A 16,672-nucleotide genomic window follows, 5' to 3' on the forward strand; every position below is an offset into this window, starting at 1 on the left:
AATAAAATATGACATCAACAAAAAACTTACACAGAGCAACTAAAAGAGTGGGCTAAAAATCCGGAAAAGGTCATTAGCAAAGAAAATTTTTCCGCGCTTTATTTTGGCGGAAAACTGGAAAATAATTAGTTAAGTTTTAGGCCACAACCCGCCTATATTGTTGGCAAAAATAAAGTGTATTGCCAATAATACAAATTTATTGTTGCCAATTCTATTTATATTTTAAATTTATTATATTGTCCATAAATATGGCAATAGGAATATAAAACGTTGGTAACAATGAAAAAGTCGTGGCTAAAAATTCTATGATAATAGCAACAATTTTATCAAGTTGTCACCATTTATTACAATTAGCCAACAACACTTTGATTGTTGCAAAAACGTTGTTGCCAATTTGTTTTAATTTAAAATTAATTATCTAAACGATATAATATAGCAACAATATTATAATATTTGCTAACAAGAAAAATTTTGTGTTTAAAAATTATATGATATAGCAACAACTTCATAAAATTGTTGCTGTTTGTTCATTTTTGCCAATAATACTATAGTTGTTGCTAAAAAATTGTTACAAATTCCATACTTTCTTGTATACGTTGGAATTCAAAGAAGAACTAGTTAGGAGAATTAATTACAAGTTTCTTGCCGAAATGCCCTAGCCACTTTTCACTCAACGAGAAAAGCATATTTTTCAACATTCATAATAGTTTTCATGGGCAATCAATTAGGATTTTGGTGGAGGATCAACTAATGAGCCAGGAATTAACAAACACCCTAGGCCACTTTTTTCAGCATGATATTTTTCTTGTTATCTTTCTCTAGAAATTCTCCTCCCCCACTCGCCGCCTACTCACTATATCTTCATTTTCTTGTTTCATTTGTTACATACCAATCTTCACATTGCACCTCCTCTTACTCAGAGTGAAGGGATCATAGAATGTAATTTTGGATAGAGCGTGTGATTACCCAAAATATCATCTTTAAATTTAATAATTAATTCTGTATTCTAAGACCTCGAAAAGCACTATTTATTATTCCTCGACTTGCGTGCGCAGTCCATAAAGTTTTTCGGAAAGTTTTCAGGTGAAAAATGGATAAAAATATGAATTAGAGGTTTAAAACTCAACTGAGTTGACATTGGTCAACATTTTGAGCAAACGGACTCGGATCAATGTTTTAACAGTTCCGGTAGATCCGTATCGTGATTTGAGACTTGGGCGTATGCCCAGAATCAAATTTTAAGGTCCCTAACCCGAGATATGGAATTTTGATGAAAACTCTAAAGTTTAAGTTCAAATAGTGATCGGATGTCGAATTATATGCAAATGACCCCGGAATAGAATTTTGATGATTCCAACAGCTCCGTATGGTAATTTTGGACTTAAAAGCGTGATCGGAATTTTATTTGGAAGTCCATAGTGAAATTAGGCTTGAAATGCCGAAAGTTGGATTTTTGGAAAGTTTGACCGAGGGGTTGACTTTTTGATATCGAGATCGAAATCCGATTCTGAAAATTTTCATAGCTCCGTTATGTCATTTATGACTTACGTACAAAATTTAAGGTCAATCGGACTCGATTTGATAGGTTCTGGTGTTATTTGTAGAAATTAAAAGTTTCAAAGTTCATTAGGCTTGAATCTATGTGTGATTCGTGATTTTAGAGTTGTTTGATGTGATTTGAGGTTTCAAATAAGTTCGTATGATATTTTAGGACTTGTTGGTATATTGGGTTGAGGTCCCGAGGGCCTCGGGTGAGTTCGGATGGTTAGCGGATCAAAAGTGGGACTTAGCTGCTACAATTTTTCTGCTGGAAATGCTGTCAAAATCGGGTTGCCTGCCAAAATCGGGCTGCTTGTCAAAATCGGGTTGCCTGTCAAAATAAGGTTGCCTGTCAAAATCGAGCTCCCTGACAAAATCGAGCTCCCTGACAAATCGAACTCCCTGACAAAATCGAGCTCCCTGACAAAATCGAGCTCCCTTACAAAATCGAGCTCCCTGGCAAATGTGTAAGTTATAAAAATAGGGGACTTCGTCCCATTTGCCTTTTTGACGAATTGGAGCTTGAGGAGAGGAGATTTTAATATATTTTCAAGGAAAAATATTTGGGTAAGTGATTCTAACTTGGATTTGGTCAATATACACGAATATATCATTGTTTTCACCATTTAATTAGTATTTTGACATTGAAATTTGAGAAATTTTAGAAATCTCATAAAAACGATTTTTTGAGATTTCGGTGTCGATCCGGAGTCGGATTTGAGTGAAACTGGTATGGTTGGACTCGTAATTGAATGGGTTGTTGGATTTTGTAAGTTTTGCCGGATTCCGAGATGTGGGCCCCACGGACAATTTTTGAGCTAATTTCGGATTTCATTGAAAAATGTAATATTTCCTTATGAAATTGATTTTTATAATTTTTGTTGACTGATCGAATTAATTATGACTAGATACGAGTCGATCGAAGTCGAAAAATCGAGAAAAAAGCATAATACTTAGTTAAATTGGAGCAAGTCGAGGTAAGTGACTTGTCTAACCTTGTGTGGGGAAAATTTTCCCTAGAATTGATATTAATGTGATTATTGAAATGTGTTGAAAGTCATGTACACGAGGTGACGAGTGTGTACACGGGCTAAATGTGAAAGATTATATTTTTAAATTGTGTAGATCATTGTTGCGCATTTATTAAATTATTTTGTCTTGTTATATTTTTCATCATTGATCTATGATATATATTTTAAATTTGTTTGACCTTTTCCTGCTAATTGTTTTACCTATTTAATTAAAACTAGGTTTCTTTTATACTGTGCATTATTTGAAGGTTAATTTTTTTTAAATTAAATATTATTAATATGAAGTATGTGACATTTTTAAATTTGATATTGAAGCAACGTATTAAAAATTTAAAATATTATTTTCCTAATTATTTATTCTTGAATATTTTCGTAAGATTTATTTTTGGTACTCATTGTGATGGAGCCGTGAGCTCTTTATTGTGGAAATAATATTATTGTTGGATTATTCTGGCATGAGCTGTGAGCTCTTTATAATTGAAAAATATTGTTGTTGATTTATTGTGAAAAATTGAAATATTGGGCACTTGAAGTACAAATTGTGATATATTGTGATATTAATATGCATGCGGTGGTATAAGGTTTGGGTATTGAAACGCATGCGGTGAGATAAGGGTGGTTTGATGCGCGTGGCTTGTAGGGGTGACTACTAGAAGTCATGCGGTGTGACAAGGATGGCTAAAACGCAGGATGCTATTTTGGAAAAAATATTTTCTTTAAATAAATCGTGAAGGCTCCCGCGGTGGTATAAGAAAATGAGATATTGTGAAATTATTTATAATTTGGGACTACGAGGTGGTACCTCGGTAGTGCCCTTGTTGATATTGATTTATGGCCATAGTTGCCCTCGATTAATTGTTGTGATTTTTATAAAGTTGAAAGAAATTTTGTTTTGATTCCACGAGATATTATTTGCAATTATTTGGTGTCATTAAATGTGACATACTATTTGATTCATTTTCATGTCATTTTATTTTTACTATATTGTTAAATATTTTACCATGCCATTATTATATTCCAGTAGGGCCTCACCTGACCTCGTTACTACTCTACCGAGGTTAGGCTTGGCACTTACTGGGTACCGCTGTGGTGTACTCATACTACGCTTCTGCACATCTTTTTGTGCAGATCCAGGTACATCTTACCAGTCTAGACGTCAGTGAGTTACCTGCGCACGGAGACTTCGAGGTATATCTGCCAGCGTCTGCAGACTCCGGAGTCCCATTCTATCATTTATTGTTGCTTCCTTATTTGTTTTTAGATCTTGATATATAGAAACATTGAGAATAAATTTTTAGAAGCTTGTGACTTATTTCTACCGGGTTTTGGGAGTTGAAATTATTTGAATTGTAGTTTATTTATTTCAGATATTTATTATTATTCCGCTTTGATAGGCTTACCTAGTCTTAGAGACTAGGTGCCATCACGACATCCTACAGAGGGAATTTGGGGTCGTGACAAGTTGGTATCAGAGCACTAGGTTCATAGGTGTTATGAGTCACAAGCAGGTTTAGTAGAGTCTTGCGGATCGGTACGGAGACGTCTGTACTTATCTTCGAGAGGCTATGGAACTGTTAGGAAATATTCACTTCTTTGATTCCTTATCGTGCGCCTTTGTTGATTTCAAAGTTCTAAAGAATTGTGTTTCTATTCTCTCACAGATGGTGAGGACACACACAACTGGATCTGATGATCAGACACCCGCGCCCCCTGTTGGAGCCGCAAGAGGCCGGGGTCGGGGCAGAGGCCGAGCCAGAGGCCGAGGAAGACCGCGTTGTGCAGCCCGAGCACCTACACGAACTGTTGCACCAGAGCCACCAGTAGCTCCAGTTGGAGAGCAGGCACTTGAGACGCCTGTTACTACTCCTGCACTTCAGGAGACTCTTGCTCAGTGTTTGAGCATGTTTGGCACTTTAGCTCAGGAAGGATTAATTCCACTTGCTCCTGCCACATCTCAGACTGGGGGAGGAGCGCAGACTCCCGCCGCCCGTACTCCAGAGCCACGTGCCCAAGTTGACCATGCCCCAGAAGTTATACTAGTGCAACCAGTTGTCCCAGTTCGGCCTGATATTAGGACAGCAGTTTCAGAGGGGGAGTAGCTCAGGCTCGAGAGGTATAAGAAGTACAACCCTCCCACTTTCAACGGTTTAGCTTCAGAGGATGCTCAAGGTTTTCTAGAGGAATGTCACTGTATCCTTCGTACTATGGGTATTGTGGATTCCAGTGGGGTTTCTTTCAATGCATTCCAGTTTAGAGGAGCAGCCTACCAGTGGTGGCGGTCATATGAGTTGGATAGTCCCGCTGAGGAATCTTCACTCGGACTCAATTTTTGGATATGTTCTTAAGGGAGCATGTTCCTCAGAGTCTTAGGGATGTATGGCGTACAGAGTTTGAATAGTTGCGCCAGGGTTCTATGACAGTGTCAGAGTATGCGGTCCGATTCAGTGATTTGGCTAGGCATGCACCAGCCTTAGTTGCTACTGTTCGAGAGCGGGTTCGAAGATTTATTGAGGGTCTTCACCCTAGTATCAGATACAGTATGGACCGAGAGCTAGAGATAGATATCACATACTAACAGGTGGTGTCAATTGCTAGAAGATTGGAAGGTATGCGGACTCCAGAGAGGGAAGAGAGGGAAGCTAAGAGACCCCGAGATTCTGGAACATATAATAATTCTCGTGCCGCAGTTGCAGCCCGTCATGGTAGAGGTTATGTGAGCCGTCCTATTCATTCAGCACTTCCAACTTCTAGTGGTATTCCAACTACTCCCAGACCTCAGGTTCCATATTATGTACCACCAGTGTCTTCTGTACCTCATGTACGGGGTGCTTTCAGCGGACAGTCTAGTTGATCAGGCCCGAGCTAGTCCCAACAGCCACGTCCTCCGAGGGCTTATTTTGAGTGTAGTGACACTCGTCATATCATGAGGGATTGCCCTATACTTAGGAGGGGTGCACCTCCACGTATTTCTGAGGCCCCACCTATTCAACAGGGTCCTCAGGCTTCTCAAGCCATGATTACTGCACCAGTTGTCACTCTACCTGCACATCCAGCTAGAGGTGGAGGTCGGGCAGGTAGAGGTCGCCCTAGAGGGGGAGGCCAGGCCAGATATTATGCCCTTCCTGCTAGGACAGATGTTGTTGCATCTGATTTTGTTATCACAGGTATTATTCCGGTCTGTCATAGAGATGCGCCAGTCTTATTTGATCCAGGCTCCACTTATTCGTATGTGTCATCTTATTTTGCCACATATTTGGGTGTATCACGTGATTCCTTAAGTTCTTCTATTTATATATCTACATCCGTAGGTGAATCTTTTATTGTGGACCGTGTGTATCGGTCGTGTTTAATTGTTATCAGTGGTTTTGAGATCAGGGCTGATTTATTATTGCTCAGTATGGTAGATTTCGATATTATTTTGGGCATGGACTGGTTGTCGCCCTATCATGCTATTCTGGATTGTTACACCAAGATGGTAACGTTGGCTATGCCAGGTCTATCGCGGCTAGAGTGGATAGGTACCTCGGATCATGTTCATAGCAGGGTTGTTTCATTTCTTGCAGCTCAACGAATGGTTAAGAAGGGGTGTGATGCGTATCTGGCCTATGTGAGAGATGTTAGTATTGATACTCCTACTATGGAGTCAGTTCCTCAATGGATTTTTCTGATGTATTTCCAGCAGATCTTCTAGGTATGCCACCCAACAAGGATATTGACTTTAGAATTGATTTATTACCGGGAACTCAGCCCATTTTTATTCCACCATATCGTATGGCCCCAGCAGAGTTGAAAGAATTAAAAGAATAGTTACAGGAGTTGCTTGATAAGGGTTTTATTCGGCCCAGTGTATCACCTTGGGGTGTTCCTGTCTTATTTGTGAAGAAGAAGGATAGTTCTATGTGGATGTGTATTGATTACCGCCAACTGAACAAGGTTACAGTGAAGAACAGGAATCCATTACCACGTATTGATGATTTATTTGATCAGCTTCAGGGTATTCTCTAAAATTGACTTACGTTCAGGCTATCATCAGTTGAAGATTCGGGAGACAGATATTTCGAAGACTGCTTTCAGGACTCGGTACGGTCATTACGAGTTCCTTGTGATGTCTTTTGGGCTGACCAACGCCCCAGCAGCATTTATGCACTTAATGAATAGTGTATTTCAGCCCTATCTTGATTCCTTCGTCATTGTGTTTATTGACGACATTCTGGTGTATTCCCGAAGTCGGGAAGATCATGAACAACACCTGAGGACTGTGCTTCAGATTTTGAGAGAAAGGAAGTTATATGCAAAATTTTCAAAGTGTGAATTGTGGCTTGATTCAGTGGGATTTTTGGGTCATATAGTTTCGTGCGAGGGGATCAAGGTAGATCCAAAGAAGATTGAAGCAGTGCAGAGTTGGTCCAGACCATCCTCAGTTACAGAAATCCGGAGTTTCCTTGGTTTGGCTGGGTATTATCACCGATTTGTAAAGGGTTTCTCTTCTATTGCTGCATCTATGACCAAATTGACCCAGAAGGGTGCTCCGTTCAGGTGGACCAAGGAATGTGAGGAGAGCTTCCAAAAGCTCAAGACAGCTTTGACTATAGCCCTAGTATTGGTATTACCTACAGGTACAAGATCTTATACTGTGTATTGTGACGCATCGCATATTGGTCTCGACGCAGTGTTGATGCAAGACGGTAGGGTGATTGCCTACACGTCCAGACAGTTAAAGGTACATGAGAAAAATTATCATGTACATGACCTGGAGTTAGCAACTATTGTTCATGCCTTAAAAATTTGGCGGCATTATTTGTACATTGTCCATTGTGAGATCTACACCGATCACCGGAGTCTACAACATCTGTTTAAACAGAAGGATCTAAATTTGCGGCAACGGAGGTGGTTGGAGTTACTTAAGGATTATGATATCACCATTCTCTATCATCTTGGGAAGGCCAATATGGTGGCCGATGCCTTGAGTCATAAGGAGGAGAGTTTGGGCAGCTTAGCATATTTACCGGTAGCAGAGAGGCCTTTGGCCTTGGATGTTCAGGCCTTGGCCAACTAGTTTGTTAGATTGGATATTTCCGAGCCGAGTCGAGTTTTGGCTTGCGTGGTTTCTCAGTTTTCTCTTTATGATCGTATCAGGGAATGCCAGTATGATGACCCCCCATTTGCTTGTCCTTAAGGATACAGTTCAGCACGGTGATGCCAAGAAAGTCACTATTGGAGATGACGATGTATTACGGATGCAGGGCAGGCTATGTGTGCCTAATATGGATGGCTTGCGTGAGTTGATTTTCCAGGAGGCTCACAGTTCGTGGTACTCCATTCATCCGGGTGCTACAAAGATGTATCAGGACTTGAGACAACACTATTGGTGGAGGCGGATGAAGAAAGACATAGTGGGGTATGTATCTCGGTGTCTAAATTGTCAACAGGTGAAATATGAGCATCAGCGACCGGGTGGATTACTTCAGAAGTTAGAGATTCCATAATGGAAATGGGAGCGGATCACTATGGATTTCATTGTTGGGCTCCCACGGACTCAGTGGAAGTTTGATGCAGTTTGAGTGATTGTGGATAGGCTGACCAAATCAGCTCATTTCATTCCTGTGATTACTACTTACTCTTTAGAGTTGCTGGCTCAGGTATATATTCGCGAGATTGTCAGACTTCACGGTGTACCAGTATCTATCATCTCTGACCGGGGTACACAGTTTACCTCACGGTTTTGGAGGGCAGTACAACGTGAGTTGGGTACTCAGGTAGAGTTGATTACAACATTTCACCCTCAGACGGACGGGCAGTTTGAACTCACTATTCAGATACTGGAGGATATGCTTCGTGCGTGTGTGATAGATTTTGGGGTGCTTGGGATCAGTTCTTACTACTTGCGGAGTTTGCTTACAACAACAGTTACCAGTCAAGCATTCAGATGGCTCTGTATGAGGCCTTGTATGGTAGGCGGTGCCGGTCTCCAGTGGGTTGGCTCGAACCAGGCGAGGCTAGACTTTTGGGTACAGACTTGGTTCAGGATGCCTTGGAAAAGGTTAAGTTGATTCAGGATCGACTTCGTACAGCCTAATCTAGATAGAAGAGTTATGCGTATCGGAAGGTTCGTGATGTTGCATTCATGGTTGGTGAGCGGGTATTGCTCTGGGTTTCGCCTATGAAGGGTGTGATGAGGTTCGGGAAGAAGGGCAAGTTGAGCCCTAGGTATATTGGGCCTTTTGAGATTCTTGAGAGAGTTGGAGAGGTGGCTTACAAACTTGCACTACCACCTAGTCTCTCTGCGGTTCATCTGGTATTCCATGTTTCCATGCTTCAGAAATATCACGGCGATCCGTCTCATGTGTTAGACTTCAGTTCGATTCAGTTGGACAACGATCTATCTTATGTTGAGGAACCAGTGGCTATTTTGGATAGGAAGGTTCGAAAGCTGAGGTCAAAGAACATTGTTTCCGTGAAGGTTCAGTAGAGGGGTCATCCGGTCGAGGAGGTGACTTGGGAGACCGAGCTTGATATACGCAGCCGTTATCCACACTTATTCACCAGCTCAGGTACTTTTTCTAACTCCGTTCGAGGACGAACGTTTGTTTTAGAGGTGGAGAATGTGATGACCCAAAATGTCATCTTTAAATTTAATAATTAATTCTATATTCTAAAACCTCGAAAAGCACTATTTATCATTCCTCGACTTGCGTGCACAGTCCGTAAAATTTTTCGGCAAGTTTTTAGGTAAAAAATGGATTAAAATGTGAATTAGAGGTTTAAAACTTAACTGAGTTGACTTTGGTCAACATTTTGAGCAAACGAACTCAGATCAGTATTTTAATAGTTCTGGTAGGTCCGTATTGTGATTTGAGACTTGGGCATATGCCCGGAATCAAATTCCGAGGTCTCTGGCCCGAGATATGGAATTTTAATGAAAAATCTAAAGTTTAAGTTCAAATAGTGACCGGATGTCGAATTATGTCCAAATGACCCCGGAATAGAATTTTAATGATTCCAACAGCTCTGTATTGTGATTTTGGACTTAGGAGCGTGATCGAAATTTTATTTGAAAGTCCGTAGTAGAATTAGGCTTGAAATGCCGAAAGTTAAATTTTTGGGAAGTTTGATCGAGGGGTTGACTTTTTGATATCAGGGTCGAAATCTGATTCTGAAAATTTTCATAGCTCCGTTATGTCATTTATGCCTTGCGTATAAAATTTGAGGTCAATCGGACTTTATTTGATAGGTTCCGGTGTTGTTTGTAGAAATTGAAAGTTTCAAAGTTTATCAGGCTTGAATGTATGTGTGATTCGTGATTTTAGCATTGTTTGATGTGATTTGAGGTTTCAAATAAGTTTATATGATGTTTTAGGACTTGTTGGTATATTGGGTTAAGGTCCTGAGGGCCTCGAGTGAGTTTTGGATGGTTAACGGATTAAAAGTGGGACTTAGCTGCTGTAATTTTTCTACTGAAAATGCTGTCAAAATCGGGCTGCCGGTCAAAATCGGGCTGCCTGTCAAAATCGAGCTCCCTGACAAAATCGAGCTCCCTGACAAATCGAGGTCCTTGACAAAATCGAGCTCCCTGACAAAATCGAGCTGCCTGCCAAAATCGGGCTGCCTGTCAAAATCGGGCAACCTGTCAAAATCAAGCTCCCTCACAAATCGAGCTCCCTGACAAAATCGAGTTCCCTGGCAAATCTGTAAGTTATAAAAATAAGGGACTTCGTCCCATTTGCCTTTTTGACGAATTGGAGTTTGAGGAGAGGCGATTTTGATATATTTTCAAGGAAAAATATTTGGGTTAGTGATTCTAACTTAGATTTGGTTAATATACACGAATATATCATTGTTTTCACTATTTAATTAGTGTTTTGAGATTGAAATTTGGAAAATTTTAGAAATCTCATAAAAATGAATTTTTGAGATTTTGGTGTCGATCCGGAGTCGGATTTGAGTGAAACTGGTATGGTTGGACTCGTAATTGAATGGGTTATCGGATTTTATAAGTTTTGCCGGATTCCGAGATGTGGGCCCCACGGACAATTTTTGAGCTAATTTCGGATTTCATTGAAAAATATAATATTTCCTTATGAAATTGATTTCTATAATTTTTGTTGACTGTATCGAATTAATTATGACTAGATACGAGTCGATCGGAGTCGAAAAATCGAGAAAAAAGTATAATACTTGGTTAAATTGGAGCAAGTCGAGGTAAGTGACTTGTCTAACCTTGTGTGGGGAATATTTTCCCTAGAATTGATATTAATGTGATTATTGAAATGTGTTGAAAGTCATGTACACGAGGTGACGAGTGTGTACACGGGCTAAATGTGAAAGATTATATTTTTAAATTGTGTAGATCATTGTTGCGCATTTATTAAATTATTTTATCTTGTTATATTCTTCATCATTGATCTGTGATATATATTTTAAATTTGTTTGACCTTTTCCTGCTAATTGTTTTACGTGTTTAATTAAAACTTGGTTTCTTTTATACTGTGTATTATTTGAAGGTTGATTTTTTTTAAATTAAATATTATTAATATGAAGTATTTGATATTTTTAAATTTGATATTGAAGCAACGTATTAAAATTTTGAAATATTATTTTCCTGAATTATTTATTCTTGAATATTTTCGTAAGATTTGTTTTTGATACTCATTGTGATGGAGCCGTGAGCTCTTTATTGTAGAAATAATATTATTGTTGGATTATTCTGGCATGAGCCGTGAGCTCTTTATTATTGAAAAATATTGTTGTTGATTTATTGTGGAAAATTGAAATATTGGGCACTTGAGGTGCAAATTATGATAAATTATGATATAAATACGCATGCGGTGGTATACGGTTTGGGTATTGAAACGCATGCGGTGAGATAAGGGTGGCTTGATGCACGTGGCTAGTAGGGGTGACTACTAGAAGTCATGCGGTGTGATAAGGATGGTTAAAATGCGGGATGCTATTTCGAAAAATATATTTTCTTTAAATAAATCGTAAAGGCTCCCGCGGTGGTATAAGAAAATGAGATATTGTGAAATTATTTTTAATTTGGGACTATGAGGTGGTACCTCGGTAGTGCCCTTGTTGATATTGATTTATTGTCATAGTTGCCCTCGATTAATTGTTGTGATTTTCATAAAGTTGAAAGAAATTATGTTTTGATTCCACGAGATATTATTTGTAATTATTTGGTGTCATTAAATGTGACATACTATTTGATTCATTTTCATGTCATTTTATTTTTACTATATTGTTAAACATTTTACCATGCCATTATTATATTCCAGTAGGGCCTCACCTGACCTCGTCACTACTATACCGAGGTTAGGCTTGGCACTTACTGGGTACCGCTGTGGTGTACTCATACTATGCTTCTGCACATCTTTTTGTGCAGATCCAGGTACATCTTACCAGTCTAGACGTCAGTGAGTTACCTGCGTACGGAGATTTCGAGGCATATCTGCCAGCGTCCGCAGACTCCGGAGTCCCCTTCTATCATTTATTGTTGCTTCCTTATTTGTCTTTAGATCTTGATACATAAAAATATTGAGAATAATTTTTTAGAAGCTTGTGACTTATTTCTACCGGGTTTTGGGAGTTGAAATTGTTTGAATTGTAGTTTATTTATTTCAGATATTTATTATTATTCCGCATTGATAAGCTTACCTAGTCTTAGAGATTAGGTGTCATCACGACATCCTACAGAGGGAATTTGGAGTCGTGACAGAGTGATAGAATTCATGCAATTTGAATGTATTTTAGATTGGGCGGCATTCTTAAAATGTTTTTAGTAATAAAATATAAATGGTCTATACATGTTTTCTACGCTTCCTGTCTATACATATACATGAAGTGTATGATACATTCATTTAATCTCTCTCTATATATATAAAGTTGGTAATGAAAAATGTGATGTGACACCTTTCAATGCCGAGCAATTGTATTTATATTTTTTCTCCTTTTTGTTTTTGACAATTTTGCATTTTTTCCTATTTTTTACATTTCTCTTATTTTGTATAAAAAACCCTAACGGTTGCATACTTGCTTATTTATTTCTTTCTCCCAACAGTCGCTTAATAATGACAGACCCCCTTCTCTTCTATCTCCCTTATCACTGTTGACTCTTTTGACCGAAAACGAATGCCTCCATCTCTTCTCTTTCACTCTAATCTCTTACTACTGGTAAAATATCCTTTCATGTGATTATGTAGTTTAATTTTTGTTGTGGCTTCTGAGTATTTTGATAACTTTGTCATTCCTTTTTACTTTGTCATGATATCCAAAAGGGATTCCTTTGAGTCGCCTTTCTCCCATTCTATGACTCTGAAAAATTCATTTGATAAATTGGCAAATTAGGCGAGAGCGATGCAGTTAGGTATTATTTTCCTTTTCATCGTTCATGTGATAGGTATTCTTGTATCCATCTTTTTTATTTTCTTTATAATTGTATCAAAATTTGCAACTTTGATATTTTTTGACTGGCCAAAATAAATCATCTCTTCTTTATGGTTTTGAGTCCGCTGTAAAATAACAGCATAGGCAGTTAATGGACTAGCCATTGACCGAATGGCCAGAAGATGTTTTGGAGAGGGCTATTTGCGTTGTTTCTCAACACCTGCAACAAACTTCTTTTAGAGGATGGATGGAGAGAAAATTAATTGGGTGACTACATTAGGCCAGAAGGACGGATGTTATGGCAGGCTGAACAATCATATACGAAGACGGGGTAAAATGGTATTTGTCTTGTTTATTTCATATACAAGGTATGTACCTTCCAAAAACAACACTTCAATACACAAGTTTTAAAATTTGTGATGCATGCAGTGGCAAGAGGATGTGCTCTTCCTAATGATTTTTTGTTGCTAATCAGGAAGTGTATTTCATCTCGGGCCGGCCAGACCCTAAAATAAGTGAAACACTTGCTTTACGCCCCAAGAAATTAAGGGCCCAAAATTACTATTTCTCTATATATAGTACATAATTTATATAATTATTTCTCATTATTAATAAATTTATTTCTTTTGTTTTCATATTAGTGTTTAATAACTTAATTTCTTCCTCTAATTAATATAACCAAAACAGTTTTATGTCAATCTTATTTTACATTTTTACCGAATTATTTTTCTCTATTTATTAGGTAGTCACGTAACTATATCTAATAATCTAACTTCATTTATTTTTTCACATAAATTATAATCCACCCGTCCCAATTTATATGAAGGTGTTTGACTGGACATAAAGTTTATGAAATAAAGGAAGACTTTTGAAATTTGTGATCTAAAACAAACCACAGAAACATGTGTGGCTAGAAATCATCTCATTAAGGGTAAAAAAGAAAAATTTAAAGTTGAATTGTTACCAAATATAGAAAGGGGACTGACTAAAAAAAAGAGAGTGTCACATAAGTTGGGACGGAATAAGTATGTTTTCTGGGTTCTTTCATTTAAGTTCATGTGATGCAATCATAACTTTAAATTTGTTCAATTTTTTGTACTTTATAAAATCAAGTTCTCATTTTTTTCATTTCAATTACTCACTTATCTGAGGATTTTTGTAATATATATATATATTATGAGCATCGTTATAAGGCTTTGCTTCTTATAGATATAAGGCCTCTTATTAAGGCTTTGCTTTAGGCCTTATATGCTATTGTGCCCCCCACCCCCACCCCCACCCCCGATTTCATCTATATAATTTTTCATCTTCATAATCAATATACAACTAATAATAATTTAAATATTTTTATGCATGTTATTAGTAGTTTTAAGATGAAATTTATGTAATTTCAGTGTTAACCTCTTTTCTTATTGTTAAAAATTCTTAAATCTGTCTTAACTAGATATAACTTAAATAAATTTCATTAGTAATATATGATTTAACTACAAATTATAGAGAAGCATATGCTCTAACTAAATTAAAATTACGAATTAACTCAAATATATTTTATTTATATAAGTGTATTCTTCTCATTATAAAGAGATAGTATCTAAATCCGTATAAGCATACTAATCTTTTTATATATTTGCTTGCATTAATTCTTTTGAAACAAATTTACTAGTACATATATAAAGGAGGGATCGGAATAGAAAAGGTGACTTGGCACCTATTATTGACCAATGATTTTATTTATTTTTTTCTCCTTTTTTTCCTTTTTCACTTTTTTTTATTTATCTAATAATTAGATATATTGTTGTAATTATTAGAACTCATTTATTACAAAACATTAAGAATTTAATTATAGCTCCATAAGGAATAAGGGAAGAGAGAAAACATCAGTTTCGAAACTGAAAGAAATCCGTGTTTTTGACTTAGCAAAGGAAGGAAATTACAAGCTTCTTTATTTGCCCAACCGTTACAACCTTCCTCCATAATAAAAAAGGAATGAAACAATAGCCTTCCTTTCAACCTCCTCCTATTCAATTTTTTCTTGTGACTATTAAGGTATAATTATATATCTACTTTCCTAATCAATATAGTATTTTTTATTGTACGTTGAGATGAAAATATGTTGGTTTCTCATTTGATATGCCCATCAGTGTCTTTACAACAACAACAACAACAACAACCTAGTATAATCTCACTAGTGGGGTATGGGGAGGATAGTGTGTACGCAGACCTTACCTCTACCCTATGGTAGAGAGGCTGTTTCTGATAGACCCTCGGCTCCCTCCCTCAAAGAACTCCGCCTTTACAATAGAGAAGAAATTGTTGGAGGAGAGGAAGTGAACTGTCATGTGGAAGCTCCGACGGAGAATTAAGTCCATGGACGGTTTCAAGCTTCATGTTTGGTTGGTGTTTAATTTCAGGTTTTTCTATTTAAGTTTCGATCTGTTTTTTCAATTTTTCTATCACGGGACTTATATTTGTTTTTCTCGACTTGTGTCACAGTGGTCGAAGGTAATTAAGAGAGCACCAAGGTCCAAGGAACAAGAGGACTTGGTCCTTGCACATGCAACTCGATATCCTTCAAAAGATGAAAGGAAACAGTTGGTGCCATCTGATTTAATTTTTTCCATAATATTTGTCTTAAGAGACGAGAAATTCTTCGTATGAAGTTTGAACAGTTATAATAAGTAATTTATCCATTGTTGTAGTTCATAGCAGAATCACGGCAATATCTTTATTACTAAATATATGAATTTTCTTTTATAAAAATTAAGAAATTATAAATTTGTCCTGTCACCATTTACAATTTAAAACTGTAGCATCAGAAGTTTGGAGTGCTTGGTTAGATATCTTTTATTCGGCACTAATTATATGAAGAAACTATCTTGAAATATTGTAAAAAAGAAAGGGGAACAAGAATCCTAAAATACTTGGTTTAACGTCTTTACTCCACACTAATAATGTGAAAAGGAAAAAGGTTATTTTTGCAATAATCTTGTAGGATAAAACAAAGAACAAAAAGAAACCTTCTGTGTTTATGATAAATTGCAGATAGGAATGATTTTCTCCTTCTCATTTTTCGAACTCATTGCTTCAATGTTCAGGCTTGGAGCTCTTTTCCTTTTTTGTCTGAAGGGTTACTTTCCTGGAAATTTTAGGGTGGAGAAGAAAAGTTTTAAATTTTTTTGCAGAGAATTAGGAGAAGAAAGTGGATATTTGTGGGTATAAAGGAAGGAGCATAGTTTAAAAGTTTTTTGGAGTAACCCAAGAAAGAGGGAGAAAATGTACGGAAAGAGAAGAAAAAAGAAATTAAATAGAGGAAGTACCGATAGTAAAGAAGGAGAAAAGAGAAATATTAAAAAAAAATAATTGAGAGTTAAAAAACTGCTTTCCGAAAATAAGAGCTTATTTAGAGGATGAAAAATTGAGGTTATAGAGTAGAATAGGAATAGAAAGAAAAAGAAGAAAAGAAAAATTTGGAATAGCAAAAGAAATAAAATCAAATATTCATGTACTATGTATTTAATATATACTGTCATGCTTATAGCGCAATATTGTTACAAAGAATATATGAAAAATCAAATCCAAAGAAAATTATGACAGGCTTGTAAAATGGTGTTACAGAGGAAGGTTATAGAGAGAAGCATGTGTTAAAACAACATATTCACTATATTCCTCCAAAAAATAATTTCCTTTTTTATGAAAATATTAATATAGAAAAATGCAGT

At 37.0% G+C, this 16,672-nt stretch overlaps 1 long non-coding RNA gene across 1 annotated transcript; it reads left to right on the plus strand.

Moving 5' to 3' along the window:
* Positions 1-12,632: 12,632 nt before the first annotated feature.
* LOC104119936 (uncharacterized) lies at positions 12,633-15,656 on the plus strand. The gene is made up of 2 exons (XR_004503352.2): positions 12,633-15,346; positions 15,447-15,656. It is a non-coding gene; the product is annotated as an uncharacterized lncRNA (long non-coding RNA).
* Positions 15,657-16,672: the final 1,016 nt, after the last annotated feature.

Source organism: Nicotiana tomentosiformis, chromosome 3 (genome assembly GCF_000390325.3).
Source record: "Nicotiana tomentosiformis chromosome 3, ASM39032v3, whole genome shotgun sequence".
NCBI lineage: Eukaryota > Viridiplantae > Streptophyta > Magnoliopsida > Solanales > Solanaceae > Nicotiana > Nicotiana tomentosiformis.